General features: G+C 42.6%; 1 long non-coding RNA gene across 2 annotated transcripts; it reads right to left on the minus strand.

The window, feature by feature from the left end:
* Window positions 1-414: 414 nt before the first annotated feature.
* LOC124231838 (uncharacterized) lies at window positions 415-2,032 on the minus strand. Of its 2 annotated transcripts, none has more exons than XR_006886697.1 (3): window positions 1,932-2,032; window positions 1,629-1,688; window positions 415-589 (listed from the first exon to the last, which is right to left on the minus strand). It is a non-coding gene; the product is annotated as an uncharacterized LOC124231838 (long non-coding RNA). The 2 variants fall into 2 exon arrangements; XR_006886696.1 differs by having other exon boundaries at window positions 1,629-1,694; window positions 1,932-2,020.
* Between the last annotated feature and the right edge of the window lie 8,692 nt (window positions 2,033-10,724).

A 10,724-nucleotide genomic window follows, 5' to 3' on the forward strand; every position in this document is an offset into this window, starting at 1 on the left:
CCAGGGTCTCCCTGAGGAGTGAGGGCATCATCACCCCTGGGGTGATATGGACACAGCTTCCCTTACATTGCATTCCATTCTAGAGGGGCTCCCTATCTATCAGGCCATCTGGCTGATTCTCATGAAACTGCTATCCTACAACCATTTTACTTATATAGGGCTGTGTGTTTCCTCCTGAAAAAGGGACTAGTTCTTTAGTGACGGAACTTTTCAAAGGAATGCCTGGAAAATGTTTTTTTCATTCTAATAATAATAATAACATAAATAGAAGAAATTATACTTCAGTGCACTCTCACTTCTCTTCACCCCTCAGTTTTCACTGGATCTAATTCCAAGTCAGGGAAATAGAGATTCAGAGACGGGGTGGGCAGGTCTAGGTTTATTAAGACATCCATCCTATAGAGTTAGCTTGTCACAGGGAATTTCCAAACAATATGCATCCGGTGTACACCCAAGATGAATCGCTTCAGTCGACTTTTAGCCGCTCCAACCACACATTACGTATAAAGCAGAACACAGAAGATTTGACGGAGAAGGTGTGCTGGAGGCTAGATGCCTTACATAGGCAAAACTATATTGCTTGACTTCTCTGTAAAGAGAGAGGAAGATGAAGAAAAACTAAATGGGGGAGAGGTTCCGATATCTGGATTCCTTATCCCCAAACTGTACTGAGTCCTGGCTCCTTAATCTGTGTCCAGTTCCCCACAGATCCGAGAGGAGTGAGGTGAGCTCAGGTTAAGTGAGCTGCAGACCTGGAGGAGCAGTGGACAGGGCTCCCCCACTCCCCCCGATATGAACCCCACGGTGTTTACTGTTCCCCTGCCTAAGAGAAGATTATCTTTCAGAATTTAAATCTATTTGAGTCCAAATACTTATTTAAAAAAACAAACAAACAAAAGTTGGAGAAATTTTTACTAGTTATGGGAAAGCCAGAAGGGTTCTTCTCTGGAAATAATCTTGGAGAAATTTCTTCAGGATGAATAGTTGGGATTTAGTCTTGCCAAACTGCCTCTAGCATGAACTTCAGAATTTACAAAGGAAATAGAAAAGGAGTTTTTAACTCACATATTTCACATTAGAATTCCTTAAGGGTATAAATAAGGTATTGAAACGTGATAATACAGTTCTACTACGCTTTTTAATGTTCCTGTGGGAGAACAGACATCCCAATCAAATGTATCTGGAAGTAATAAAAAATTAACTTTTCATTAGTTGAAGGTACAATCCACCTGTCTCCTAAAGCAGCACGGTTTTTAGAAGGCTCATTATCCATACTTGACCCAAAAGATTCAGAAACAGCAAACAAAAACACAGATTGAAATATCTCATTTTTCACATTAAAAGAACTCTCTCAGGTAACTCTGCGAACAAAGATAAAAATGAGAAATTACAATATATTTAGAAAATAATGACATGCAACTTGGAGGGTGGCATCCACACTTGTCTCAAAGGAATTTCAATTGATAACCATTCTCAAGACGTGTGAGATAGAAATAAACGTAAACAAGGAGAAAGGAGATCTAGATTGCACACGAGCAGCAGTGATTTTGTTCTTTGACAGCAAAGCCTGAGACCCCGGCCCGCGAAGTCCCGACCCCGAGCCCGGGGCGCGCAGACAGGGAAGCTACCTCCTGTGGTCGTCAGGCTGAAATTTCACATTTCCCACGGGCGAGTCTGGCGTTCACATTCTAGTTCTCACCAAACACAGAAAAAGGAACAAAGTCTTAATTGGCAGACCCGCAGACGTTCCTGATCCAGCCGCCGCCCGCATGGACCCGCACCCGGGTCCGCACACCCCCAGCCGCTTAGCCCCCCGGGCTCACAGGACACGCTCCCCGAGACGGCGCTTTGGCCGTAAATCGTTTTCTATTTTTTGAGAAGGAAACATCTCCTCACTCAATATGCGCGGCGCCTTAACTCTGAGCTTTTACCGTGAAGCATCTCAATCATTGAACTCGAAGCAGGGTGGGCGCAGGGCAACCGCACAGATACCGAAGACATCCCTGGGGATGCGAAGGCGGAGACCACAGTTTTCTGGGCGGCAGTACGGGCAGACCGGGAACGCCCCTGGGGGCGGGGCCGAGAGGGCCAGGCCCCGCCCACACACGCGCCCCCTTACAGGCCCCGCCCACACAAGCCCCTCCTTTCGGACCCCGCCCCTCCCGCTCTCGCGTTTTCCTGTCGACCCGGAAGCAGATTTCCCAGATCGCGGGTGCCGTTTCCTGGAGTGAGTTTCAGTCTTTCTACTTCAAACTCGCTCGTTGGTCCCGGTGCTCGTCCTCCACGAGTGCGGGGTCCCGCGTCCGTGACAACCCCGGCATCCCCCTGTCGCCGTCGCGGGGAGCGCCGCCTAGTCAGGAGTCGCTCTGCTGCTGGGTCCGGGTCGGAGTCAGTTTCCGGTAAAATCGCTCGGAGCCCGGTCCACGCCCTGACCTTTCTGCCCGCGATCTTGTCGCCGTCTCCCCTTCCCACCCCGCGGCGGGTCCCGTCCCCACGGGAGGTGGATTCGCGGGCCCTGGAGGGCAGCGCCGGGGCGCCCGCCGTTCCCCGGCCCTGGGATCTTGGGGACCCCAGTCTTCTCCTGAGTCCTCCTCCCTGTCCTCCTGTCACCCGGGGCCCGGCCCTGCTGCTGTCCTGGCCTCCCCTTTGCAGCCACCTCTTGAGAGATGACCCTGAGCCCCGTGCTGGGGGCGTTCACCCGCTATGTCCTGTGACACCCGTGTTCCTGTGTCCCCAGTCCCATCCTACTCATCCCATCGATTTACTCTTGTTTCTTTTTACTCTCTCTTGGTTTATAGAGTTGAACAACTGGTTCATTCATTTTCGAACCTCTCTTTTTCAGATATGTAAATGTAAAGGTATACAGTTTTTCAAGTTGATAACTTTGGCCCTGTTCCGTGGTTTTGACAATATTTATTCTTCATGGTGATGTTGACTAATTGTCAGTGGCCATTGGATTGTATTGTAAGCTTGTTGTTTAAACTGTCGTGTTTTTGTTTGTAATACCTCATTATTGTTTACTTACCTTTTATTCTTACTGTGGTAAGCATATGTGGCCTATTTGATTTGTTCTCTTTTGCAATTAGCTGAAATTTTCTCTGTGGCTGACTGCAAAGTCATATGCGATGGATGCAATGGGTATACTGAAGTCTCTACAATTGGAATAAATGGGGATAGAAAGTCTCTACATTTTGGATCAAGATGCAATTCGTATTTTCTTGTTTAGATATGTTAAATCTTCAATGCACTTACTCATGGTAGTGCATTATAGACATAATAACTTCAGAGTGTATTGTTATTAAATTCCTTATTAAAGTTTAAGGATTTAACACTTTCTTCTTAATTTCCATGCTTCTATTTGTGTGTTATTTCTAACAAATTGTTATGTACACATTTGTGAATATCGTATTTTTGTTTTAATTTTTTCTGGGAATATACAATATCCATTTTTCTGCTTTTAATTTGTTTCTTCATTCAGTATGTACTTAACCTTACTCAACTTGTTGGAATATTTTTGAATGGAAGTAAAAGTGTTGTTTTGTAGAGCTTCTCTTCAAGGGGTGATACCTATGAAATTCTTAATGCCTTGTCTGAGATATTATGAAAGATCAGCTGTCATGGTGAAGAGTTTTTTTAAGGTCATGATATCGAATGAGTCATAGAAACTTTAATAGACAATATTAATATCTTCTTAAGGAGAATGCATTAGAAATAGATGAAGTTAGAGGCAGCAGAAACTCTCATTGAACTCCTAGACTCTTAAGGCTGAATGATCTATGAAAACTATCAAATTTAATGTAAAAAGCTCTTCTTGCCTGGATTTTGTTTAATTGCTATATGGTTTTCAAAATAGCTCATTATTTGTTAACTGTGAGTTTTGCGTCTTGCAAAAGAGTTGTTCTAGAATAAGCAGTCATTTTGATTTCCTCTGTAATCCACGCATATCGTGGAAACTATCATCTTTTCTCTTTTAAAAAAATTATACGGACTTTTATTTGTGTGCTAATTGTTCTAAAATGCTGACATAAAAATGAGAAGATATAAAAATACATCTGGAAAACAATGTCTTTCAGAGACAGCTCTTGTATTGGTTTATTTAAATATGTTTGTGTGTATGTGTGTCTTGCAGGGAATCTGGCCTCCTAGGAAGAAGGCCAGACTCAGGGACCATGCCCTGCCCCCCAGTGCTCCAAAGCCCCACCCACTCCGAACATTGAGGCTGCAGCACTTTCTCAGCCCTGGCTGTCTTGCTGCACTTCTGTCTCCTTCACCCTCCTGCCTTCACTTCTGGTAAGTGCTTCAGGGATCTTGCTTCGGAGTCTGTTGGTGGGCGACTGGATTGGTCCCTCCTTGCCTTCTCTGTCCTTGCAGGTCTGTAGAGTGGCAGGAGTAGTTCCCTGATTCCGGGGCATGATTAGAAATGCTGCGAAGGCTCCAGAGGGTGGGGGCCTCCTCTCTGGCCTTCCATGCTTATTGCGTCTATTCCTAGGCCCCCAAGGGGTCTTAGGAAAATTGTCATTGAGCCTAGGGGGTCAGGGATGCTGTCCCTGGGCCTTGCAGGCAGGCTTGAGGGGTTGCTGGTCCCCGAGATTACTTAGAATATTTTCCAGAGGGTCAGGCAGGCCAAGATGCTTTCACCAAGCCTCCCCTGTCAAAATGGCCATGCCAGGAATGTGGAAGGAAAATTGGGAAATTTGTGGACACTTATTTATGGAAGGGGTGCTGGGAATGCCTTGAAAACATCTGTGTGTTTGTATGTATTTTGTGCACCCTCTGTAGTCTCCTTCAGTGAACAGGACACCCTTCCTGGATAGAGAACGTTGATTCTATGTTTTATAACAACGATGACAATAATCATAATTATTGTAATAATTATAGTCATGATGATTAACAACAACACTGATAATGTTCTTTATGATGAGAGCAATAATAAGAAGAAAGCTGAGGAGATGGAAGCATAGACTATAGACCTTGGTGAGTGAATGACCAGAAACCCAGATCAGGACTCAAGGTGGTGTGAATCAGTTCTAGGTCTGAAATGTGTTCCTAAAGACAAAGGGCAAGTAGCAGGAGAGAAAAAGAAACATCAGGATTGGGGCACAGGTGAAAGCAAGGATTTTTAGAAGATCACCTGTAGATGACACTAGGGGGAAGAAAGGAGCAGGTGCAGGGCCTGCCTGCTGCCCTGCGCCCATCCCGTCCTGGAGCCTGGACATCTGGCAGGAGTGGGGAACCTCCAAGGGAGGAAGGCTGGACGGCTGATCCGCTCCCTGCCCCACTATGGGGAACATTAAGCCCCAGCACTGGCTCCGCCCTCAGTGCTGGCAGCCTTTCTGCCATCTGCTCTTCCCGGGTCCCTCAGTGTCTGCGCATGGCTGTTCCATTGTCTCTGCCTGGGGCTCCCGGAAGGCGGCGTCCCCATTCCTCTGGCTGGCAGGTGGAGAAACCAGCCACAGGAACAGGTGCTAGAGAACTTGGAAAAGATTCTGTGTGGGGAAAACTGGAAATGAAACCCCAAATGAAAAAGGGGACAATAATTATGAACAAAGGAGAGGATGGGAAGGATTTTTAATCATATGAATATTTATAAGCTATGGACACCTTTAACAGTTCAGAGCCAGAGGAAGGTCCCATTCTACCCAGAACAGGCTTTATAAAGAATTCCATGAGATGCTCCATGATAGAAGGATTGTTTATTTAAGGAATGATGTAGTGATAGGTGACAGTCCATTGGCAAGGAAATAAAGGTGAGCCAGAAACTCTTGTTAAAAATGCCATGATGTATGGAATAACTACATAAAGCAGAAAGTTTATGCCAACTTTTTGTTGTAAAAACTCCTCCAGAGGGCCGTCTTGGTGGTACAGCAGTTAAGTTTGCACATTCAGCTTCGGTGGCCCAGGGTTCGCTGGTTTGGATCCCGGGTGCAGACCTACGCAAGCGCTTGTCAAGCCATGCTGTGGCAGGCGTCCCACATATAAAGTACAGGAAGATGGGCACAGATGTTAGCTCAGGGCCAGTCTTCCTCAGCAAAAAGAGGAGGATTGGTGACAGATGTTAGCTCAGGGCTAATCCTTCCTCAAAAAAATAAAAAATAAAATAAAATAATTAAAACTCCTCCAAAACAGGCATAACATATGAATATTCATCACACAGAGATGCTCAAGCAAATGAGTATATCTCTATAGACATGTGTAGGTACACAGATGGAGGAGAATAGCTTTCTATATGGCATGGAAAGGTAAGGCATTTAAACAATGATGTAATAATGTAATAATTCCTGACTTAATCTCCTCTGACTGGGAACATTAACCAGACTGAAAAATCCTACTACATATGATGATGAAAGAAAAGTATATCCTTGTATGTTGCAAATAGAACCATAAAGTGTGCCTCATTTGGGGTTTAGCAACGAGACAATATCTGTTCACTTTGAAAGGCCAATTGAACCCACAATTAGCAATGTACCTTCTGTGACTCTCCCTCAAAGTAATGAACTCATAATTAATTAAGAATGCCGAGACCATCATCACCATCCATCTCCGGAACTCTTTTCGTTTGCAAAACTGAATCTCTGTCCCTTAAATAATCACTCCCCATTCCCTTCTTCCCCCGTCCTCTGGCAGCCCCATTTCTACTTTCTGTCTCTATGAATCTGCCTACTCTAGGTGCCTCATATAAGCAGAATCATACAGCATTTGTCTCTTTTGGACTGGCTTATTTCACTTAGCATAGTGTCCTCAAGGGTCAGTCATGTTGTAGCATGTGTCAGAATTTCCTTCCTTTTTAGGCTGAATAATACTCCGTTGTATAAATCTGCCACATTTTGCTTATCCATTCATCTCTAGCCTATGGGTTTAACTGAGAAACGTAATATTCATTGAAGTGTTTAAAAAGTGTAAAAGCTTTGAAAAATGAGTGATAACTGGACATTTCCACCCCTATACGTGACAACAACCTGTTAACCTGGATGAATTGGAGAGGGAAGAAGGGTGAGATAAATCCACTTCCACTAAAAGACACCATTTGTCAACGAAATCTTCTTAAACAGACATTTTTTCTAGAAGATCAGGCAGGCCTAGGACATCCTCCTTGGGCCTCCCCTATCAGCATGGACCTGCCAATACCTCCAGAGAGGGGCGTTCAATATTTCAGCAGGCTTGTCCATGAATTAGTGTCAGCAAGAATGACGCCCATGAATTAATAGGGACAAAAAGAAAAGATTGGAGTGAGAAGAGATGGTGTAGGATGAAGAGAAATGCCGATGAATGGACTCCGCCTTCACCTTGGATTAAAAAGTGATGAGAGGGCAGCGGCTGCAAATAAAGGAGTCCTGAAGTGTTTTATTTACTTTTAATTTAAATTTCAGATCGGGAGATAGTGTAGCATATTTAAATGCTAAGAGGGTGGATCAAATTGAGAGGGAATAGTTTAAGATAAAGTGTTTATTTTGTAAGTAATAACATAAAATTCATGCTATGGCAAGAAATAGCATAATAGGAATAAATAGGAAGTAATAGGAATAGTAGGAAATCAAGCTAGAGATAAAGAACCGAGGTGAGATTGAAAGTAATTCCTCACCTGTTATGGGGAGACGGCATGAACCCTGGATGCGAGTGCAGGAACACTTTAACATTTAATGGTTGAAAGCATCTACCTCTAAAATTATCTACTTCATTTGTTCATTTGAAATAAGTCACAAACCGTCTGATGAATCTAAGAGGAAAGACCAGTCTCTGCAAATTCATTGGTCACAGCAAAGGTTTGAAATACTGTTTATGTTGCATGGGAATTGGAATTGACATGCAAGACCTAATAGGGTTGCCAGGCATTTTTGAGAAATGACCAAGATGACCTGAGATGCAGCGGCATATTTACTGTGTCCCTTGGTGGAACTATTTTGATATGGAAACCAGAAATTTTAAGCCAGAAGATTTTATCTCTGCAGGGGTAAGAATTTCACTTAAATGTATAATCCGGTTGTGAATGAGATGGCGATAACACTATTCACTACAGCTATGTGTTAACATTTTATTTATTTTCCCACTAGCCAAAACATAAAGTCGGCTTCCCGCTTTAAATGGATAGCTGATAAGTTCTTAACATGTTCTTGAAAGTACTGTGCGGCCAGTGCCCGAACACTCTGCGCCTCCCTCCATGACAGTTTATTTTTGTCACATCATAGTCTGTTGCAGATTTTCATATTGAATCATCTCCCATTTTATGTGTAAGTCCAGATTTCCCCAGGCTGTTTGAGTTTCATGTCTCTAGAATCCCAGCGTGTCTGGTGCCCTCTGTGTCTGTCTTTATACACTTGCCATCTGAAAGCCACATCTCACAATCTGTAAATTTTATTGTGTCTACGTGTACTCCACCATCCTCATGTGCTGTTTTTGACTATTTGTATCTCTTTTCCATCTTTGTCTTGAATCTATTTCATTACTTTTCTGTCTCCTCTGAGATTCTGGATCTGTGCTGGCCGATAGAGCACCCGCTAGTCACATGTAGCTGTTAAATTTAGATTAACTAGAGTTAAATAACCGAAGTTCAGACCCTCTCTGGTGTTCTGTGACCACACGTGTCTATTGGATGCTGCGGCTGTAGAACACTTACTCCATCTCAGAAAGTTCCATTGAGCGCATTGAGCTACAGCTTATGTTTTTATTCTACTTTTTCAGTTTATAATGATTTATTTCCTGCTTTTCTGTATTAATTCCCTCTTATGGGTTTACTCAAATGACTTTTTCCATTTTATTTCTTTAACTTTTTAAGGTAGATGCTTATATCATTTATTTAAACCCTTTTAAAACTTACATATTTAAGACAAAAAATTTTCTGTGAATATCATTTTAGCTTTGTTCCATTCATTTTATATAATATGTTCAAGTATTGTTATTATTTTTCATAATGTGTTTTTTTTCTTTTTTCTGAGGAAGATTAGCCCTGAGCTAACATCTCTGCCAGTTTTCCTCTATGTTACATGTGGGTTGCCGCCACAGCATGGCCAACGAGTGGTATAGATCCATTCCCAGGATCTGAACCCGCGAACGGGGGCCGCCAATGTGGAATGTGCTTAACTTCACCACTGGGCCATGGGGCTGGCCCCCATAATGTGTATTTTTAAAAATTTATGCCAAATTTATGTAAAAGACATTTTCCCCTTAATTTTCAGTTAGCATATCACGTCTTCTATGGTTGCCATTATTTTCTGATCATACTTCATTGTGTATAGGATGTTGTAAATTCCTTTTTTAAAACTGTGGGGTTTTCCTCCATCTTTGTCATGATCCATGTTTGCAGGGCCTGCTGTGCTCTTCAGAGGTGGGCCTTCTGTTTCGGGGTATGATGCTTTCACGTATGAAATTGTAGAATAATTATAAACTGAATTCTACTTTTACCATTTCTGGATTTCTTTGGATATGCAGGATGTTAAAATCAGGATAGGTTGGATTTTGATTTGTGATCCAATGTGAGGTGATAGGCTTTTTCATTTACAGTATTAAATTGAAAGATACATTTGTTTCAGTTTTATACTTTCTTCATATGTAAAGCTTTCTTCTTGCACTCTGTGCCTTTGCTTTCCAGTCTGTGCTGCTAGGATGGAGGAGGCAAGAAGGCAAGCCTGCTTTGGTTATGTCAACTTGTAAACTGCTTTCTTAGCACCTGGAGTGGTGCCCAGCCCATCACTGGTGTGGAGACTGAGAGCTCACTTAATACATCAATTTTCCAGGTTGCATTTCTGAAAAGAAAGAAAGGACGGGTGAATAGGTATAGATATCAGTGATATTTATTGGCAGATCTGTTGGAGAACGTGGTTTTGGGGGAAACGCAGTTCCCTGATGTGCACCCCGGAACTAAGCAGCTGTGTCCCAATAGCCTGGGAAGGGCTGGGAAACCTTAATGGTTAGCAACGCCCTTAGCATATTAAGGTGATAACGAAGCAGCAGAAGGGCTTCCTGGAGGCTTTTTGAGAGATGTGGAGGGAGAGGCTAAGCTGTGCCGGCACCAAAGATGAGTCGCTATTCCTGCTCCTGCGAGCCGTTGGTCAGTATCATGTTGTATGAAGTTATCACTTAGAATAACTTAGAACCGTTAAGTAGATTTTGTCCTAAAGTTTGCCTGTATTCCTAGGTTATTAAAAATACGTTTAATTTCTACCCAATGAGACAGAGTTTTCTGTTGACTCCACACAAGGGTCCTTAGGAAATGTTTGCTTTGACTGCCTTCTCGTAATACCTGTCCTTTCTTGTCACTGGCACAGTCTCTGTGTGACCATTAAATTATTGTTAGTCCGTCTCTGGGTTATACTTACAAGTCTTCTCTGAATCCATCTCTCGTGATATTTGAGGAAGAGTTTCCTTGCTTCTAAGATTAAGGGTTGCAGTTAAAGGGAACCTGGAGATTTTTTAGCTATTCTGCATTATCATTTCGTTGAGTGACTGTCATCTCTTATTTTCCTTGAGTTTTGATAATGATCCTCAAAGCATTCTTCATCTGTGAATTACAGACTCTATGGGGTACTTTTATTTTTGTTGCTTTACATATGTTTTTGCAGAGTTTTCCACAAATTCACAAATTCCTTTTTTCGTATGTTAATACTTTATTAAATTATACAATTATTTTTGCCTCATTTCCTTTGTTATCTTTATCAGTAAGTTGGATTTTATAGGTTGTGGTCTTTAACAGCTTTCACTTTCTCTTTAATCTTTTCAGTAATTTTTACTTA

Source organism: Equus quagga, chromosome 22 (genome assembly GCF_021613505.1).
Source record: "Equus quagga isolate Etosha38 chromosome 22, UCLA_HA_Equagga_1.0, whole genome shotgun sequence".
Classification (NCBI taxonomy): Eukaryota; Metazoa; Chordata; class Mammalia; order Perissodactyla; family Equidae; genus Equus; species Equus quagga.